General features: G+C 50.3%; 1 protein-coding gene across 3 annotated transcripts in view; it reads left to right on the top strand.

Annotated features, from left to right (window-relative positions):
• Positions 1 to 476: 476 nt before the first annotated feature.
• Dennd2a (DENN domain containing 2A) overlaps positions 477 to 20,584 on the top strand; it is an 84,763-nt gene continuing 64,655 nt past the window's right edge. The window contains exons 1-2 of one of the 3 annotated variants that reach the window (XM_063250593.1): positions 6,205 to 6,749; positions 7,083 to 7,170. The gene's annotated coding sequence lies outside the window, so the exon portion shown is untranslated. Of the gene's footprint in view, positions 674 to 6,204; positions 6,750 to 7,082; positions 7,171 to 9,392; positions 9,603 to 20,584 lie in introns of those variants that run through there. The other 2 variants (XM_003475339.5, XM_013158847.3) reach the window with 2 other exon arrangements.

Raw genomic sequence — 20,584 nt, 5'->3', positions numbered from 1 at the left:
GCACTCAGGTCTGCCAGCCTGCAAGCCACTCAGGCCAAACATGGTGCCCCATTCCAGTTGTGTCCGGGCCAGCCTTGTCCCATAACTCTGTGTGCCGCCTGGGGGAAAGCAGGGGCTGGGGGGCTGGCCTCTAAATCCAGATCTGGACCTTGGCTTGCTGGCACATGCCTGTACTCCCAGCACCCTGGAAGCCGAGGCAGGAGGATCGCTGAAGTTTGAGGCCAATGTGGACTACATAGCGAGACCTCTCCACAGCTCCCCTTCCCAATAAATTAAATAAATCTAGATTTGGGACTCTGGCCTGAGCCTTCACACGAGTGGGTTCCAAGCTGTAGTCTTCAGTGGTGAAAGGGTTAAGTCACCACCCCTGATTGCGAGGGGCGCTCCCGCCCTGAGCCTCGCGCCTCTGCTCCCCCCGGTGGCAGCTCGGAGAGGCGTTGCCGTGGCGACCAGCCGGGGGCGCAGGGCGGGCGGGGGACGCGCGCGCAGATAGTCGCCGCCGCGGCTGGACTGGGACGCAGCCGCCGCTCGGTGCCGGCGCGCGTGGGGCCACGGGGAGCAGCGCGGCGGCAGCAGGGCCGCGCCGACAAAGGCGGGAGCGCTGCGGACCTTGGCGTCTCAGACCCCGCAGCCTGACGGCCCAGAGATGCGCCGGGGAGCCGCTGGCACGGAGGTAGGTCCGGGCCCAGGGGCAGGGTGGGGGAACTGAGCTAGACGCCATAAGAACCCCCGGGGCAGGGGACCCCAGGGCCCAGGCGGGAAGCCGCGGTTCCGCGCTTCGGAGACTTGCGGCTGCGGGGCCCCGGCAGACGCGTAGGAGTGCGCGGGCGCGACCAGCGGGACTCTCCTCCCCCTCCCACAGTTCGCAGCCTTAAGAATCGGGAAAGTAAAGAGGAGGGGATCTCAGTCCCCTCTTTTCCCCCGGGGAGGGAGTGGGGCGCAGATGGCACAGCGCAGGGTGTGAGCGTGTTCCGGGCAGAGCCAAGCCGAGGGGCCTGACCCGGGGCCTCACAGGAAGCTGGCAGAGCCCCCTCCGGGGCCAAGATGGAGAAGGGAAGCGCAGAGACCCCGCCTCGCCCCGCTGGAGCGCGGGTAGCTTGGGGTGTGACTCCGGCGCTCCCGACGGCCAGGGCGGCTCTGCGCGCGCTGCCCCAGCCGCGGTGCCTGACGCCGCGCCCCTAGCGAGCGGCGCCCCCGGAGAGGCCGGGGCCGGGGCGGGCGGGCGGCGTGAGTGGGAGGGACCGGGAGGAAGTCCCGGCGCTCGGCACCGGCTGGGGCCCGGCAGGAGGAGGGCTGGGGGCCGGGCCGTCCGGGGTGCGGGAGGGCTTGCGCCCTGGCTTCGCCCCGAGCGGCGGGGTGGGCGGCGGGGACGCGGGTCCCCTCCGAGCAGGAACGCGCGTCCTGGCAGCAGCGGGGACCCGACTGCCTGCTGGTGGGCGACAGGGAGCCCCTAGGCTGGGGCCGAGCCCGGGAAACAAAGCAGAAACGGCTGTTTCCTGCGGAGGGAACAGCACGCTGCAAAGTCTCTGAGCGTGGAAGGCAAGGGTGGAGGGCGTGTGTGTGTGTGTGTGTGTGTGCCCGCCCAAGGGAGGTTTGAGAGCCGAAGTCCCCGCTAGAAGCGACGGATGGGTCAGAATGCGTCTTCCAGCGGGACCTGGTGGCGCAGGCCTGTAATCCCCGCTCTAGGGAGGCTGAGGCAGGCAGGAGTACGTTTGAGGTCAAGCTTGGGCTCCATAGTAATTTTAAGACCAGCCTGAACTACTTGAAGAGACCCTGTCTCAAATCAAACGAGGCAGAAGGGTTCCAGGGACCAAGAAGGGTAGGCTGGTGACTGGTTTGGGCACAGTGTTAAGTAATTTAGACCAAAACCACGAACGCAAAAGCTCTGGAGAAAAAGCCAGGCCAACAGAGTGGAAGTTTTAAAAGACTGAGCTGCGGATTTCAGCGCCTGGAGGATGAATTTGGCTCTAAGATTTCTGGCAGTTTAGGAGCAAACAAAAATATGCTGGATTGCAGAATTTTGGATTGGGGACAACAGCAAGCATACAGATTAATTTTCAGAACAAAATTTTTCCTGGAATTGAACTCAGCTGGGAGTTTATCAGGGGAACTTTATGTAAAGACTAGAGTGACAGAAAAAACTGTCTTCATTGCATAAACAGAACAAAGATCTCTTCGCTGACCAAAGCTATCTTCACTGTTGTGCTGTTAGAAGGTGGAAGCACAAGTGACCCTCTTTCTGTACCATCTGCCTCTTAGGGTAAGGAGAGGGTGACAGCTGTCGTCCACGGTGTGGACTGTGGGGCCACAGGGCCCTGGAGGTCCTGCAGGGAGGACGCTGGCCTCACAAGGACAAGAAGAAGGGACATCTCCTTCCCTGTGTGTAGAAAGCGGAGTTCCCAGCCTGGCATGGTAGTATATGCCTGTCATCCAAGCACTCGAGAGAGGCTGAGGCAGGAGCATTCCGAGTTCGAGGCCAGTCTGTGCTTCATAGTGAGTTCCAGCAGAGCCTAAACTACATAGTGAGACCCAAAACACCCCCCACCAAAAAAAAAAAAAAAAAAGGCGAAGCATCCAGAATTACAGCTGGGCAGGGAAGGAGGCAGGGGGCCCTTGGCCTGCAGACTTGGCCTGCAGGTGGCTGGGCAGAGACAGAGGCTCCCTGCGCGAGAGGCCAAGCAGGGCACTTGCATTGCAAGAGCTGGTGCCTGGAAACCCTGGTGAGAGGGAGTAAGGGTGGCACTTAGGTTCCATTCAGCTAGGCCGGTCTCCGTTCTGCCCTGTTCTGGGCCTTCCAGGTGTGGATCCGATGTGGAGGGAGTGGGGTTTGGGAGGGCCAGAAACCCTCCCAGGGAGGATGGGGTGGGATGTGGCCATGTGGCTGAGGCCCTTTCTGGAGGAAGGAAGTGTGCGAGCTGAGAGCTGGGCTCCAGGGCCTTCCCAGCCTTCTGCAGATTCTCAGCCACACCTTGCTGAGGTGGCCTCCAAGCTTTACACTGTCCCTGCCAGCTTATTGTCTTTCTGTTGTTCGGAGACAAGGTCCTGCCCTGTGGCCCAGGCTGGCTTTGAATTTTTTTTTTTTTTTTTTTTTTTTTTGCCTTTTTCCTTTTTACCGGTACCAGGGATCGAACTCATGACTGCCTGTTTGCAAGGTGGGCGCTTATGCCGCTGAGCTAAATCCCCAGCCCGCTGGCTTTGAATTTAACAGTCCTCCTGCCTGAGCCTTCTGGGTACAGGCAGGTAACCACCATGCTTGGCCCCATCACATTTCCTAACACGTAATTTGGAATGCGCATTAGAATGTACATTTAAATGGTAGGAAGGGGGATTTTTAAAATAACTAATGCCTGAGCCTTACCCTTGATCAATTAAAGCAAAACCCTTGAGAGTGTGCCTTGAGCCTTGGTATTTTTTATTTTAACTTTTACTTACTCATTTTTAATTTAATCTTCACAATTTTACTTGGTAAGCATTTGTAGATCTTTGCTGGGTACTGTGGTACATGCCTGTAATCCCAGCACTGGCAGGATTTCAAGGTGAAGCCCAGCCTGAGGAAGAGACTTAGTAAGGCCTCATTTCAAGCCTGCCTGCACTTTGCCCCTGCACTGGCTGCTTGGATGCTGTCACAGGGCTGTGTCACAGATGGGCATGGAAACCTCAGCCTGGCGGGGATTGCTGGGCTGCTCCCTGGATGGAGCTACCAGGGCTGTTCCCCCGTGGTCTTGTGTCCCACAGTCTGTACTCTGGGTCCCCCTGTGTCACCTGTGCAGTCCCTGCTGAGGACCAGGGATAGGGATGGTGTCCCCAGCTGAGACTCCAGGGCCTCGCCAGCCTTGGCCCCTCTGCACTCAGAGCCTGTTGGCCTTGGGAGTCCTCAGGGATTCCAGCTGGAAGGCTGCAAGGCCACTGCATCCCCTTTAATAACATGAGGCTGGGGACAAACTCAGCAGTTTGTGGGGCAGGGGGAGTCTGAAAAATGCTGCAGTGTCACAAAGATGCTGCAGAATCACACTGCTGTTAAATCGGGCTCTGATCAGGACAGAGATTGATGCTGGCAACTCTCAGTGTACCTTGAGGTTAGGCCCTTTCCCAGCGGGGCAGGACTGTGGCTTTGTCCTTAACCGGACTCTGATACTTTGTTCTTGGCTTGCAACCCGAGGGACTAAAGGGAGCCCCCTTTTTAATCAGCTGACTGACTGGTAGGAGCCAGGTGAAAGGTTTTTTCTTCCGATCTTCAGTGGTCCTCCTGCCTCAGCCTCCCGAGCAGCTGAGTTAAGGTGCACAAGAGGCTGATGGCCAGGCAGAACAACCATAAAAATGATTGTTAATCAGTGTAAATGGCTGGACCTGGAGGGTCATGCAGGCCACACCTTGCAGCCACACTGGCAGCTGAGAATTACATACAGCCATCCGTTCCCCTTGGGCAGATTTGTCTGAGGAGGCACTGGTGACTTCACACTGTCTGTCTGTCTCCACAACTTCCTTAGGTCCCCTTGAGTCTGGGAAGTAGAGAAGGGCAAGGGGGTGAGCCACTGCTATGTACGAATGTCTCGTTCCTTCTCGGTGAGTTGGAGGAACTGGGGTACTTCTAGGTGTGGTGATGCCCATCAGCAATCACAGCTTCCAAGAGGCTCACTGTGCTCACTGTGCTATATAGCCAGACCCTGTGTCCAAAAAAATATTTTTGGTATCCGGAATTGAACTCATCACCTCATACTTGCCAGACAGACATTCAAAATTTGTTTTAAGGAGGGGAGCTGAGCCAGGCATGGTGGCACACATCTGTAATCCCAGCACTCTGGAGGCTGAGGCAGAGGGATTGCTGGGAATTTGAGCCCAACCTGGGCTACAAAGTGATCTCAAGGCCAGCCTGAACTGCATAGTGAAACCCTGTCTCAAAAAGAAAAAAACAAGTGGAGAGGGGCTGACTGCTACTGACCCTGTCCCTCCTAGCAAACAGAAGGATGAGAGCAGGACATTTCTGTCATTTATGTGTGCTTCTCCCATGGCTGGGAACTACAGACCGCCCTCTGCAGAGGGCCGTGTGTGACGGTCACTATCCCAGCTGCTGTGTGCGGCCAGGGGAGCAGTGGGTCGGGCGGAAGCAGGATGCTGAGTCTGGTTCCCACGGGGGCAGCCTGAGATGGCGCCTGCGCCTCGGGGGCTGAGGAAGAGGAGTCCTAGCCCCTCAGTCACCCACAAGCGCTTCCTGTCCCTGGAGACCCAGAGATGCCCTTGCCTTCTGCTCTGAGTTCAGGTGGGGTGTGCGGGTTCAGAGTGACCTGTGTGGTTGTCTGACCCGCAGGGTGGCTCTGGGTGTCTTCTTATCCTCTCCATCTGGTCTGTTTCATCGCCTGCGTTTGTGACACTCTGCAAACACACACAGGCTCCCAGGGCATCAAAGAGGGACCCGAGCCCTCTGTGTGCCCCTCTCTGGGTGGAACAAGGTCAGGGAGGGCAGAGCGGTGCCCTTTTGGAGCAGCTGCACTTGGGGGCCCAGCTCTGCCCAGCTGGCACCCAGGCCTCCTGCAGGGAGGGCAAGGGCCATGTGGCTGCCTGGAGCTGCACACGCAGCTCAGCTCGGGGTTTCTGGGTGCTGATTGAAGAAGAGAAGAGGATGCTACTTCCTGTAGAGAACCAACGCATCTGGAGGAGTCCCCTCCTCAGGCTCCTTCCCTGCATCCCTGGCGGTCTGGCTTCCATCCTCTCCGCTTCCTTTAGGTTTTTATTTTTTGTTTTTTGTGTACAGGAATTGAATTCAGGGTTTTGTGCCTGCCAGGCAGGCGCTTATGCTGTTGAGCTATATCCCCAGCCCCGCTTCCTTTGGTTTTCTTTCTTTTTCCGTTTTGTTATTTTTGTGTATGGTGACAGCCTCACTCTGTACTCCAAGCTGGCTTTGAACTCACTACGTAGTGCAGGCTGGGCTCAAACTCATGGAGATCCTCCTGCCTCAGCCCTTCCCACTTGGCCTTGGCTTCCCAACTTGACCTCTCCGGAGTGCTGCTTCTCCCCAACCCTGGGCTCCCATCCTGGAGCTGTGGGCCACACTTCCCCTATGTGAGAGTCCCGGAGCTGCTCTGCGCCTCCTTTATTCCCAAGGGTGCCACCCTTCTAAGACCAGAGTCACCTGGTACAGAGTTCCCCTCTCGGTTACCCAGTCCTCTAACCCCAGGTCTTTAATGAAGCTGATTAAAAGATTGAGCATTGTAGCGTACACCTGTATTCCCAGCACTTGGGAGGCTGAGGCAAGACGATCACCGCAAATTTGGACTATAAAGCAAGACCCTGCTCAAAAAAAAAAAAAAAAAAAAAAGTGTGAAATGAAAATATATAATGTCCAGGACATTATATAATGTCGGGCGGAAGCAGGATGCTGAGTCTGGTTCCCACGGGGGCAGCCTGAGATGGCGCCTGCGCCTCGGGGGCTGAGGAAGAGGAGTCCTAGCCCCTCAGTCACCCACAAGCGCTTCCTGTCCCTGGAGACCCAGAGATGCCCTTGCCTTCTGCTCTGAGTTCAGGTGGGGTGTTCTGCTTTATGGCATTTGGACAGAACCTGGGAACTCCCTGTCTCTCATTGTTTATTCTTTGATCTCTCCAGTCACAGCCCTGGAACCATCTTCTCACCCATCTGCTGCCTCTAGGATCCCAACAACAGCTATCTTTGGTGGGTGGCTCCTTACTGCTGACCAATGATGACCTCAGATTTGTGACAGTCATTCCACTGAGATGGGGACTGCGGTCATCTGCTGGTCAGTTTGCACCTCTGGCTTCCACACCTGCCTCTGGACTACGTTTCTTTCTTTCTTTCTTTCTTTTTTTTTTTTTTTTTGTCTTTTTGAGACAGGGTCTCGCTGTGTGGTTCAGGCTGGCCTTGGGCTCACTGTAGCCCTGGCTGGTCTCGAACTTACAATGCTCCTCCTGTCTTAGCCTCCTGAGTGCTAGGATTACCTAGCACTCAGGAGTGTACCACCACGCCCTACCCTTTTTTCAGTTTATTTATTTATTTATTTATTTGGTATGGGGATCAATCCCTGTGGCCCCCTTTGGTTTTTTTTGAGACAGGGTCTTACTATGTGTTTCAGGTTGACCTTGAACTCACTGTGTAGCCCAGCCTGGCCTTGAATTCTCGGTGATCCTCCTGCTTCAGCCTCCTGAGTGCTGAGATTGCAGGTGTGTACACCACTAGGCAGCTTTTTCACCTCTCTGGAGCCTCCTCCTAAGTCTTGGACCAAATGAACAGAAACTTTTTGCAGCCCTGTCTCCTCCCCTGCCCACACTACCCAGGAAGGCTGTGAAGCCACAGGTGCTATTTTCGCTTCTCTCCAGCCTGGCCACCTCAGGGTTCAGTCTGAAGCCCCAGCCCAGGTACACCGAGCCCTGCTGGGGCTGTTTCCCCAAGGGGCTTGCTGAGCTGGCTGCATTTGTAAAGGAGCCGCCCTGAGCACTGTGAAGGCCCTGGACCTCCCAGTACCAGACCTAGGCAGGAAAGAGAGGACAGGAAGAAACAGCAGGTGAAGAAGACCAGGAGGGAGGGAGGAGGGGACAGACTCCACCCTGGGATCAAAGGCCCTGGCACCTGCAGTGATGTCACAGAGCAGCAAAACCTGGCCACTCTCTGCAGCTACTCTCTGCTTCCGGGGCTTGAGGATGGAAACAGGTTGGGGGGTGGCTGTCGACCTTTGACCTTCGGAGAAGGCAAGCTGATAACCAGTCTCCTGCCAGGCTGGGAACCAAGGCCCAGGGGGGTGGTTATTGGCAGCTGGTGCATGGGCTGATGGGGCAGTGGGACACATTGGCTGATGGTCCAGGAGCTCAAGATGCTTCTGTGTGCTACAGGATATCATCTGGATGGAGCTCCTCCAGGAAGTGGGGTGCAGTGGCATATGCCTGGAATCGAACTCATAGCCTTGGGTTTACCAGGCAGGTGCTGTGCCCTTGAGCTACATCCACAGCCCCTGTGCCCCTTTTAAACCCCCCCCCTTTTTTTTGTCTTTTTCCTTTTTATCGGTACTGGGGATCGAACTCACGACTGCCTGCTTGCAAGGCAGGCGTTTATGCGCTGAGCTGAGTCCCCAGCCCCCTTTTTCCCCTTTTTTGAGACAGGGTTTGGCTATGCAGTTCAGGCTGGTCTAGAGCTCACTTTGTAGCCCAGGGTTATCTCAAACTTGGAATAATCCTCCTGCCTCAGCCTCCCCCAGTGCTGGCATTATACCCATGCACTATCACGCCTGGCTAAAAACTTTCGTTTTGAAACAAAGTCTTGCTTGAGTTGTTCAGGCTGGCCTTCAAGTGTGCAATCTTTCTGCCTCAGCCTCCGAGGTAGCTGGGGTTCCACTGGTTTTATTGATTAGTTTCAAATCCACCCATGCTGGCCTAGTAAACAGCCTGAGGAGGAGGGGAGCCAGGCGGGCAGTGAGTGATGCCCAGATGGCTCTGCTCACGCCAGCCTTGTGACCAGGTGGGAGCTGTCCGTGTCTTGAGTGCCTCCTCCTGTTGCAGAGGGAAGGGATCATCTTCCTTACTAATTTAATATTTCAAGCCCAACTTCGTCAGTGCACTTGTGAGAGCAGTCACTTGTTTGAAAATTTGTTCTTTCGGTGCTGGTGCTCGAACCCACGGCCTCATGTATGCTGGGCAAGCGAACCATGGAGGAGCTACCTCCTCCGTGCTTTTTCTTGGCCCTTCTTTTTTACAGTTTTATCACTTTTTTTTTTTTTTTTTTTGGTCTTTTTTCTTTTTACCGATACCAGGGATCGAACTCACGACTGCCTGCTTGCAAGGCAGGCGCTTATGCCACTGAGCTAAATTCCCAGCCCCAGTTTTACCACTCTTGACCCTGCTGGGTAAGCAGCCCTCCCGGGAGCCCAGAGCACAGAATGACTGTTACCAATGCGAGGTCCTGTGTGACTCCTCCTGCTGGCTCGTATCCTTTGGCAGCCTTAGGTTTCCTGAGCGCTTTCACCCACAGGCTCTGTGCCCAGCCCTTCGCAGGTGCAACCTCGCGTCATCCTTTCCAGGCGTCACCCTTTCCTGTCCCCGCTCGCACGTGCTGCTGCGACCTCCCCGAGGGCGGCGGTGGGAGCAGTGACTGTGGGAGCAGTGACTGCCCATGGGTTCCAGGCTGCGCTGGGGAACCTCCGCGCTCTGGTGCCTCCCGCCCCTTGCTTGAGCCCTGCTGGGCTCCGCGGTGGGGATGGGGTGGGGATGGGCGGTGACGTCTCCCTCCAGGCTTGCTGTCCCAATGCGCTGGCCGGGAGCCAGGCCTGGAAACTGCGCTGCGCTGCGCTGAGCTGCTTGCCGAAAGAAAGAGCCGAAGCCAGCAGAGAGGGTGGGGAGGAGCAGGAGCAGGGCGGAGGCGCAGGGGGAGAGGAGCCCGCCTAGCAGCTTCCCGGAAGCGCCCTGCGACCCCGACCTTGGGGTGCAGCCCTAGCTGCTGTGCAGTGAGGGCAGTGTGGTGGGGGAGCGTGCGGCCCCTCAGCCACCAGCCCCGGCCCTCAGGTGCCCAGAGGCCAGCGCAAATCACTCAAGGCGGCCTCGTCTCCCCTCTCAATGACGTTCCGCGAGGTCGGGTTAATGTGAACACGAGGAAGCTCAAGGGGAAAGTAAGTCACAAAAGGGCAGCGTGACAGCGACCTCTGGGGGTCTGGTGGGGAGTGCAGGGTGGCAGGGCCAGAGAAGGGCACACAAGTGCTGGCTGCTTGGAGTAAAACAACTCTAAAGGGATTCACCGAGTCCCTCCTGTGAGTCCAGGAGCCGTTGCTATGTCCTGTCTATTGGGCCCTGCTTAGGCTTCTGCACTCCAGAATCCGGTGACCTGGATTTGTTCATCTATGTAGCAGTGGAGAAGTTCAGTGTTCCGTGTGTAAATGGGGAACTGGCAGGACAAGTGTGACTGTACTGTGTCACGTGAAAGGTTTCACTGCCAGGTGTAGTGGTACACAGCTGTAATCTCGGCATTCTGGAGGCTGAGGCAGGTGGATCACCAGGAGTTCGAGGCCAGCCTGGCTCATATAGGGAGACCCTGCCTCAAAAAACAAAGCAAAAAATTCTTGCCTACACAATAGTAAGTACTTAAGAGCCATTCATTCATTGTCACAGTTTAATTTAAGGCGTTGAAACATAAATATGTGGAATATTGAGCAAGAATGTATCACATCAGAAAGCAGTCATAGAAGTGATAAGGTGAGGACGGTTAGGTAATCATGTTATAAGTTACCAGTTGCTGCAGAAATTCAGAGGAGGGAGGAAGAACTTCAGCCCAGATGCCTGGAGTAGGTTTCATGGAGGAGCTGGGATTTAAGCTGGGCTTCAGAGAAGGTAGGATCCCAACTGGACAAGCGTGTGGACAGAAGCCAGGGGTGGGGAGGACAAGTTCACTGATACCCTAGTGTCGCTGCTAGGAGGTCCTCTCACGCAGTGATAGGACCTTGGAGGCCATGTTTCCTCTGTGCATTTTAACCGCAGAGCACGATTGCAGATGCTGTTTCCTGAGAAGGCTGGGCATGAACAGCATGGCTTTTTTCAGCTGCACTGGCAGGGTCATGTTCCCCGAGGCTCTCGTCCATTCTCTCCCTGCCTCTTTGGGCTTCAGTCTTCTCAGCCCCAATTCTGTCTCTGTCTCACTCTCAAGTACTAGCTGCCATCACTGGGTCTCTATTCCTCCCTAGAGCAGGACAGGTAGCTCTGGACACTACCTACCTACATTAACTAATTAATCTATTTATGAGCAAAAAATAGTGGCTAATGCTTGTAATTCCAGCTAGCTACTCAGGAGGCCGGGGCAGGAGGATCAAAAATTCAAAGTTAAAAACCAGGCGTCATGGTACAGGCCTATAATCCCGGCACCCAGGAGGCTGAAGTAGAAGGATTGTTGTGAGTTTGAAGCCAGCCTGGGCTACCAAGTGAGTTCAAGGCCAGCCTGAACTGCATAGTGAGACTGTCGCAAAAAGATAAAAAAGAAAAATTCAAAGCTAGAGCCGGATATGTTGGTATACACTTGTCTCCTAGCACTCTGGAGATTGAGGCAGGAGGAACACCTTGAGTTTGAGGACAGCTATGGATACATATTTCAAGGCCAGGCTCAGACTCAACTACATAATGGGGCCCTGTCTCCAAAAAAAAAAAAAAAAAAAAGCTCCGGTTTACTCTGGGCAACTTAGTGAGACCATCTCAAGGCTGAGTGTAACTCAGTGGGACAGCACTTGGGTTGGACTTGTGAGGCCCAGAGTTCAATCCCTCGTACTGCCAAAAAAATAAAGAGAATAGGGGAGGAGGAAGGGAAAGGAGAGGAACTAAATAGGAGCCTTTGGGTGATGTTACCTAGCTGTGGTGGGGCAAATCTTTTATTTTTCGCAGTGCTAGGACTAAACACGGGCATCACACATGCTAGGCAAGGATTCTATTTTTTTTTTTTTGTCTTTTTCTTTTTTATCGGTAACCGAGATTGAACTCAAGACCACACCGCTTATGCCGCTGAGCTAAATCCCCAACCCCATAGGCAAGGATTCTTACTGGTGAGCTATGTCTCTGGCCCTTAGTGTGTGTGTGTGTGAATTTTTCATCATCCTAGTAACAAAGAACATTCCTTACTTCTAAGACAAAAACCCTAATCCCAGAAGCCTCAGTAACAGAGGTGGGGAGGTCGGGAAGACAGGGCAATGGCACCACAAGGAAGTGCACATGCCCAGTGTGCTCAGGGCCTCAGGCCCTGCTGCATGGGGAAGGGCATCCCTGTGTAGGGGGAAGGGGATGTGGCTCAGCCCTGGATGGGGCGACATCCAGGGTTTTACCCCTTCCTCTGCCAACCGTGCAGCTGAGGCCAGACGAGCCACAGAGCCTGGTCCAGTGTTGTCATTTCCAGCCCTGGCTTCCTGCCTGTCACCTTCCTGTGTCATGTTTGGGAGCATCTCCATGGCAGAGGGCTTTCCAGCTTCACTGTATATCTTTTTTGTGTGTTTTTCTTTTTTTGTCTTTCCTCTCTGAGTTTCCGCCCTGGAGTGGGAATACTAAGAAGCACTGCTTTTTACAGGCCGGGTTCCCAGTGCCTCTTGGGGTCATAGGGACAGAGCTGCTAGGGCCAGGAGGAGGACGTGGCAGCTGGGTCGGCAGGGGCGGGTGTCACTCCCAACAGGGTCCTGGGAGAAGGGGCACAGCATTTCCTGGAGCTCGGTGACTCCCATAAATAGACAGAGGGATGGGAAAAGGGTTCAGGCATCCCTTTCCTTCTGTCAAGTCAGCTCGGTCTGCTGGCCAGAGGATTGTGCACCCTCTCGTGGATGGCTTTTGTTCACGTGTCCCTGCCTGTGGGAGGTGGGGACATGGCTCTGCTTTCTCATATGTTGTGGTCCAAAGCAAGAATGGAAGGAAGCACACATGTCTTTCATTTGTTCACTTACCCACAGGAACTTTTCAGTTCAACACAAGCCAGAGGTTTGCTGGTACTGGGGATTGAACCCATTGTCTTCACACTGAGCCCCCCCCCTTTTTTTCTCCCCCCTCTCTCTTTCTTCTCTTCTTCTTCTTTTTGACACAGATTTTTGCTGGGTCCTAAGTTGCCAGGCTAGTCTCAGATTGGAGATCCTCCTGCCTTACCCTGCCAAGTAGCTGGAATAACATGTCTATGCCACCATACCCAGCAAAGCTGCAGTTTTTCAGTGGGGTTTTATTGGGAAAGAAGGAAATTGTACCCTTGGTAACATTAACTAATTAACTTCATCTAACGGTTCAGTGTATTTTCCTACTGTAAGGCTTAGATTGCATTCCCAGATTCTCCGATAGGTTGGATTTCAGATCAGCCTTTACTAAATCTTCAGATGTTCTCAGCGCCTCCACTGTTATACAGGGCCTCTTCCCCAAGGAAAAGGATTTGTTGAAACTTGATCTTGTAACCTCAGTGGTGTTGAAAATGAGCAAATCACACTCGACCTCGTGGACTGGACAGAGGTGAACTGAAAGGGGCATCAGTTTCCTAAGGAGCCGAAGTTGTTTGGCTTCAGTCCCAAAGATGCAGAGTCAAAGCAGGGACCCATACACAGCCTTTCCTTTTTCTCCTTGTCCAAGAAGTTGTACACAGACTGAATGTGACACTATTAGTGAAGATTCCTTAGGTGGTTCTTTTGGTTTGTTTTGTTTTGTTTTGATTCTTTTGGTTTTTAAGTACAGAGATAATTGTGGAGCCTACGGGCTGGAATACCGTTTTGTCTGCCAACAGACTGAATCAAGAGAGCACAGAGTCGTCCCCACTAGCCGCGCGCTTTTGCAAGGCTCTCTCCATCCTTGTACACTAGGTGAAACATGGCTGACTTGTTTGTAGCTAGTGTTTCTGGTTCTGGCTGAAAGCTATGGCAGGCGTGAAATCTGATTGGCCAGATGTGAGTTAACCCTTCCCTCGAGCCAATCAGCTGTGGTATGGGACCGTATCTCCAATATGGCTGCCTGTGTACTTCTGATGAGTGGATGAGGGAGGGTGCCCAGTGCTCTTAAGTAAGGCTTCCTGGTGGTAGGAAAGTGCCACATGTGTGGTCTGTGACCACCCCCTTTGCTTTGTTTCTTAAGCTATTTTGTATCTATTTACCTAACCTCTGTACTCAAGAATTCTAAGTCCTAAGGTTCCCTTGCTAAATACTACAATGCAAAATGCAAATTGCTTGAGAAGGAGGTAACGGTGTAGTAGTGAGAGCTTTGGGGCTAGACAAAGGTCTTAATGCTCGGAGATATTATTAGCCATGTGCCTCAGTTTCCTTTTGTAAAGTGAAGCCGACTTCCTATTGTATGCCAGTACACTGTTAGATGCCAAGTGTTAGGTAGATGTCTGCCTGTTCTGTCCTTTTCTAACCACTTGATTGAGATGTGATTCACAAACAGTAAAAATGCATCTATTCAAAGTGTACAGTTTAATGTTTTTTGTATTCATAAACTTCCGCAGCCAACACAATTTTACTTTTTTTCTCAGCCCATAAAGGAAACCTGTGTCTTTTACCTCTTAGGCATCCCCTCCCCAGCCCTCTTAGACCCTAAGCAGTTACTAAGTTGCTTCTTATCTGGCCTATTTGAAATGTTTCATGTAAATGGAATCATAATACTGTTGGGAATATACCCCAGACTCAATTTGTGCAGGTAATAAAGCACTCAAAAAGCAAGGGACCTCAACAACAAAAACAATAACAAAAAAGAAGCAGCCAGGTGTGGTGGGGCACATCTGTAATCCCAGAAATTCCAGTGCTTGGGAGGCTGAGGCTGAAGAACTGTTGCAAATTCAAGACCAGCCTGGGCTACAAAGTGAGCTCAAGGCCAGCCTAAACTGCATAGAGAGATCCTGTCTCAAAAACACAAAAAAAGAAAAAGAAAGAAATCTCAATAAGACTTTACTTCTGCAGAAAGGCACAAGCACACTCTGCCATGAGGTAGCAGGCTCCACAAGCCCCTTGTGTTTTCTGAGTGGTGAAAAGCAGCTGACCTTCTCCTCACTGGTTGAAGATTCACAAAGTATCCCTGTTAGCTGATTTAAACAGCCTGAGGGGCTGACCTGAAGGGGTGCTGGGTAGGGTTGCTAGGGGAGAGTGGAGTAGAGGCATGGGTACTGAAGATCTTGGCTGATGATAAGTTACCTTTGGTGGTCTGAGTGGTGGCCAATACCTGTAATCCTAGTACTAGGGGGGTTGAGGAAGGATTGCTATTGAGTTCCTGGCCATTATGAGCTACATAGTGAGTTCAAGTCCAGCTTACACTACAGGGTAAGACACTGTCTAAAAAAAAAAGTTATCTTTGGTGGGCAGTTCTGTTCTTGTAATCTAAGCTAAGCAGACATTTCCCAAAGCTCTGGTGGGGAAGGGTAGCCTAGGATGGCTGTAGTTTCACATGGAGGTGCTCCATTGCTGGGCGTGGTGGCACACACTTGTAATCCCAGCACTCAGGAGGTTGAGGCAGGAAGATCGAAGTAAGTTAGAGGCCAACCTGAGCTTTGAACATAACCAAGTTCATGTAGCAAAGCCAGCCTATGCTACATAGTGAGACTGTCTCAAAAAAATAAAAAAACTAAATTAAAACATGGAGGTACTCCTGTGTATAGTCTTTGATAAAAGACTGTTTTACTATATGTGGATTGTTTTGACTGGCTTTATCCATGTTGTAACATGCACCTGATATTCCATTGTATGGGTATACTACAATGTATTTATCAATCAGTTTCTGTGTGTGTGTGTGTGTGTGTGTGGTACCAGGGATCAAACTCATGACCTCATACTTGCGAGGCAGGTGCTTGTGCTGTTGAGCTTAAACCCTCGGCTCTTATCCATTCGCTGATAGATAATTGGGTTTTTCTTCCTGCTTTCTGGCCATTATTATGTGTATTTCTCTTGGAAGATGCATTGTTTCTAAACTTGTGCTTTATGGAGTACCTGACAGATGGTAACATATAATTTGAATGAGCATTATTTACTGCTTGCTGCTCTTAGAAGAAAGTCAGGCTGCCCAAAAAGATCACCCTGTGAGTCAGATTTTGAGGTTACTATTCCCAGGCCGTCCTGACATTGCTAAATAGAAGATTGCTGTATCAGGCAGTAATGATCCTGGGCAATTGGAAAGTGGAAAGTAGATATCGAGGTTTGAGGGGTGAAAGACCCAGAAGAGAAAGATGTGAAATAGATTCCCATTTCTGCCACAGTGCTAACGGACAGTTCTCTGATGCTTGATCTTCTGGTCTTCAAAGTGAGGAAACAACTAAACCTGGGAAGTGTCACTTCCTCAGGGCTGCTGTTAACCCCTTAGCTGTAGTCCCTTAGACAAACTGTTTCTCACCTGCCTGAGAAAACCTGGACCATTCGCAGAAGTTCAGTGGGTCTGCAGCCATCTCTAGATGCTTCAGGACGGTGGTCCTTGAACCATAGAGTTGGGTCCTCAGTTATTTAAGAACCATTTGCTAAAGTCCAGAGCTGGGGCTGGGGACGTAGCCCAGGGGAAAAGAGCTCACCAAGCCTTCCCAAAGCCCCGTGTTTGAGCTCTAGCTCTTCAAAAGCTAACAAGAAAAGGTCTATCGTTGCTCTAGGATTTATCATATATAAAGTTTGATTGTCATACTTAGGTCTCTGTCTTAACTTTCTCTTCTGTTCCATTAGATTTTTCTTGTAGCTACAAGTTTGAGGCCAGCCTGGGTGGGCTCCATAGTTCAAGGCCGACCTGAATTACATAGCAAGACCCTGGCTCAAAAAAACAAACAGCCCTCCCTTGATATATATAGAAGTTAAGACTCTACCTTCTGTTAGTTTGGTGAACTGAATACACACAGAGATAAGTTGAAGTATGTTTTTTTTTTTTTTTTGGTACCAGGTATCGAACTTATGACCTAGTGCTTGCTAGGCAGGCACTTATGCCACTGAGCTAAATCCCCAGTCCCCGAAGTATGCTTTTTTATGTAATTTCTCAGTCACATATGCAATGCAAACACAGTACCTCGGAGCTACAGCTATTAAAAAAATTTTTATGTAGTAGGAATTGAAATCAGAGAAGATTACGCCACATCCCCAGCCCTCTCATTAAGTTACTGTTGTTGGCCACAAATTTTAATCCTCCTTACATTCTTACAAGTTGAGGTAAAAACAAAATGAAAATTTTAATCCTCCTGATTCAGCCTTCCCAGTACCTGGTACTATCAGCATGTGCCCCAAAACCTGGGTGTTGTTTTGTACTGGGAATCAAACTCAGAACCTCATGCTTGCCATAATATAAGTGATTATCTTTTTTTTTTTTTTTAATCGGTACTGGGGATCGAACCCAGGACCGCCTGCTTGCAAGGCAGGTGCTTATGCCGCTGGGCTAAATCTCCAGCCCTGTGATTATCTTTTTTTATTTGTTTGTTTGTTTGTTTTTTGGAAGGGGGATACCAGGAATTGAACTCAGGACCTTGTACTTGCCAAGCAAGTGCTATATTGCTGAGCCATATTCCTGGCCTCTTGTTATTATTGTCTTTTTAAATAAAAAATACTGGGCTGGAGATACAGATTAGTGGCAGAGTATATACTTAGCATGCAGACACAAAAAATTTTTTGTTTGAATTCAAACCAAACCATTTTATTTATTTATTTATATTGTTATGCTGGGGACTAAACACAGGGCCCTCACACTAAGCTACATCTCCAGGTGTTTTCATGTTTTGTTTTGGTTTGTTTTTGGTACCAGGGATCAAACTCACAACCTTACACTTGCTAGACAGGCGCTTAGGCCACTGAGCTAAATCCCCAGTCCCATTTTTTGTTTTGAAACGGGATTTTGCTAAGTTTCCCCATTCCCCAGACTGGGCGCATACTTGTGATCTTCTTGGCCTCCCAGAGTCCTGGAATTATAGATGTGCCCCACCACAACTGGGTTCTTTACATTACTTTAGCAGCAATAGCATATTTTATAACTTCTGTCATTAGAGAGGGGACACCAGTCCTCATCAAGCGATAACTGGGTGGGACTGAGTGCCGAAACCCCCACATACTGTAGTTCAGTGCGTTTGTTTTTACCCCCAACCCAGGGTAATCCCAGGAGCAACACATGGGAAGTGTCTTACACTGCCAGCCAGTGAAACAGAAAACATGATTTGCAAATATAAAGTGAGAAATGTATTTGTAGTGTTCTAAAAGTGACCAGGTACATCTCTACAAGGACGAGAGTGCCTTGTGGGGGAATGAAAGCCCCTGGGCTTAGAAAAGTGACCATGAGGCACCTGTAACTGCCTCTGGCCTCAGGAGTGTGCTCCAGTGCCCATACCCAGCCTGCAGGGCCTTCATTTGTGTCACATATGGAAGGCAGAAATCAGGAAAGTGCTGTGCAGGTGGTTCAAAAAGAGCTTTGGTCTTCTCTGAGTATTTGTACCATCGGGAAGTCTTCATAGTCCTTGAGTTAGCCTCGACTTGGGAGTGTAGAGAATGCTCTCTGTGGCCATTGGCTTCAGTAAGGATTGCAGAGCAGCAGCCTAGAGCCCTTGCCTGTTTAGTGAGTGATCCAGCCCTTTCTGTCCTCCTCCTGCCCCGGAAACCACTGATATGTCATCTGTTGCTGTGTACTGTTTGTCCCGGACACGTGATAGCAGTGGAGTCCTGTGATGCAGGTGTAGCCTAGGTGTTTAACTTCATGTTTAGTTTCTCCAAGGTGCAGCTGGTGATACACTCCATTGCTCTGGTGGTCAAATTCCATTGTGTGTACTCACCCCTGTCATTTATCTGTGGATCACCTAATGGACATTTCCTGAGGTCGTTTTTTGGGTACACCACTTTTTGTTAGCCAAGTGTGGTGGCACATGGAGTCCCTGCACTTGGGAGGCTGAGACAGGATTGCCACTACATAATGAGCTCGAGGCCAGCTTGATCTCCACCGTGAGATCGTGTCTCAAAACAAACAACCCAAAAACATGAGCAAGAAGACCATCAGGATTAGATTGGAGAATTGATTGATTAAATAATGGGCTATAAATGTTAGAACTTTTGGATTTTGAAAATATTTTTCTTTACTTTGTAAAAGTTTGAAAAGTTCACAAAAGTGTTCAAACATATAGTCAATGTACAAACTCACATTAGTTCTCCAGCCTCAAAAAATTACATAGCATTTTAAATCTGACTAAGATTATTTTAATAACTAAACCCATCTGGTAACTAGGAAGTTCTATTTTGTGGAAAGCAATTGACTGGGAAAATGTGTTGTTATTATTCATTATTTCATTACCCATCTTGGTAAACAGAATCACAAGGCCAGATTACCAAGGAAGAAATAAAGAACTCTTGGTTGTGCAGAAGTAATCTAAGGCCTTTGATTTACTGTATTTCATGAAGATTCCAGAGCAGTCCTCACAGTTGTTTTGGAATATCAGAGGGTGTCCAGGAATCTTGTGTCTAGGGGTCCCCACGTGGTCTCCAGTGGGCCACCCTTTGAGAAATGAGACTCTGTCTCTGAGATCTATTCAGTGATGAAGTTTATCCCAGGATTTTAAGACACAGAATCCTCTCAACTAGTAAGCGGGGTTAGGTTTGTGTCTTGGTTACTTAGTGACCTGATGCCCAAAATTAAGGAAGGAGAAATTTATTTAGCTTACAGTTTGTGGAGGTTTCAGTCCATAATCAGCTGGCTCCACAACAAGGTGGCATGGCTCAGGGGTAATACTCTAAGGTGGCAGAAGGCAGCAAAAGCAGCAAGAGAGAAAAAAAGTCAGGAGAGCAAGCTTCTTTTTCTCCGTTATAATGTATGCAGGCTACCTTCCCTCAGTTGGGTGTAGAACTCATAACATCATGCCCATCTCTTGCACAGGCTCAAAATGTTTAGAAAATGAGGACCCTGAACCCCTGCTAAGTCACTTAGTTAATCTTTTAAACTTCTAAAATTGATACAATGAACAACATCCTAGAGCTGTAAGGGCATGTCCTCAAAACACTACGATGTGGAACAGCTGAGTTACTTGGTTAAGCTTATAGACTTCTCAGGTTGAGGTAATGTATCAATATCCACCCCTTGTCAACTCGGTAGCCAGACATCTTTTTAAAACCAGTTTCAAGATACAAGGCTCATTCTTTTCATTTCACAACTTGAGCATTATAACACAAGTTTTAACAACTCTTGAGAAACAGTATTTAGTCTACCATCATTATATTACATTAGAACCATAACATTTTGCCCATGCCTCCAAAGATTTATATATATCTCTTTATGCAAAAGGCATTTAGTCTGTCTCTATGAGTTGCCAAAGTCCTAATAGTTTCAACATTGCTGCAAAGTCCAAGTCCCAAGTCTCCTCTGAGATGTAAGGCAAACTCTAAGCTCCAAGCCCCTGTGCAAATGAAGTTAGTTAACACTTCCAGCATTCAATGGCACAAGATAAATATTTTCTTTCTTTTTTTTTTTTTTTTGTCTTTTTCATTTTTATCGGTACCAGGGATTGAACTTACGACCGCACACTTGCAAGGCAGGCGCTTATGCCACTGAGCTAAATCCCCAGCCCCAAGATAAATATTTTCATTCCAAAAGTTACAAACAGGAATACGAAGGATTGGGACTAAAGCAAATCCAAAATCCAGCAGGGCAAACAGTAAGTCCTGTAGTTCCACCCACAGCACCCGAGGCAGTCTGACACATTGTGAGTTCCATAGCCTTTGGATGGCTCGATGCTTATGGCACTTCTAGTGGTTGTAGCTCCCATGGCTGCTCTGTTGGGCCTGCTTTGCTCCCTCCTCGCAGCTTTTCTTAGATGACCCATGTTCCTGGCTTTTCTTAACTCCTGGGGTCTCTGCTGCACCTTTGAGTTCACCCTCACAGCTTCACATACTGCCCTCTTAGGGGCACACTGCGTGGTTTCCCAGGCCGTATGAAATTGGGCTGGAAGCCTTTCCACAATTCTTGCATTCTACATGCATCTAAACCCAGCACCATGTGGATTCTGCCAAGGTCTGCTGCCAACTGGGACAATAGCCAGATTTTTTTCTCTGTTGGCTGTAGAGGTTGGAGTGCCTGGATCACTAAGCACTCTAAATCCATTTCTGAGGAACAAATTCTCTATGCTGCCACCATTCTGGAACATAGTGTTCTGCAGCTTTTTCCTCAAAGGAATCTTTCACTTTTG

This window comes from Cavia porcellus, unplaced genomic scaffold (assembly GCF_034190915.1).
Source record: "Cavia porcellus strain 051 isolate PalLab524CR breed Dunkin Hartley unplaced genomic scaffold, mCavPor4.1 scaffold_6, whole genome shotgun sequence".
In the NCBI taxonomy this organism is placed as follows: Eukaryota; Metazoa; Chordata; class Mammalia; order Rodentia; family Caviidae; genus Cavia; species Cavia porcellus.
Note: the sequence above shows the minus strand (reverse complement) of the source record. Positions and strands in the feature narration are given on the sequence as shown.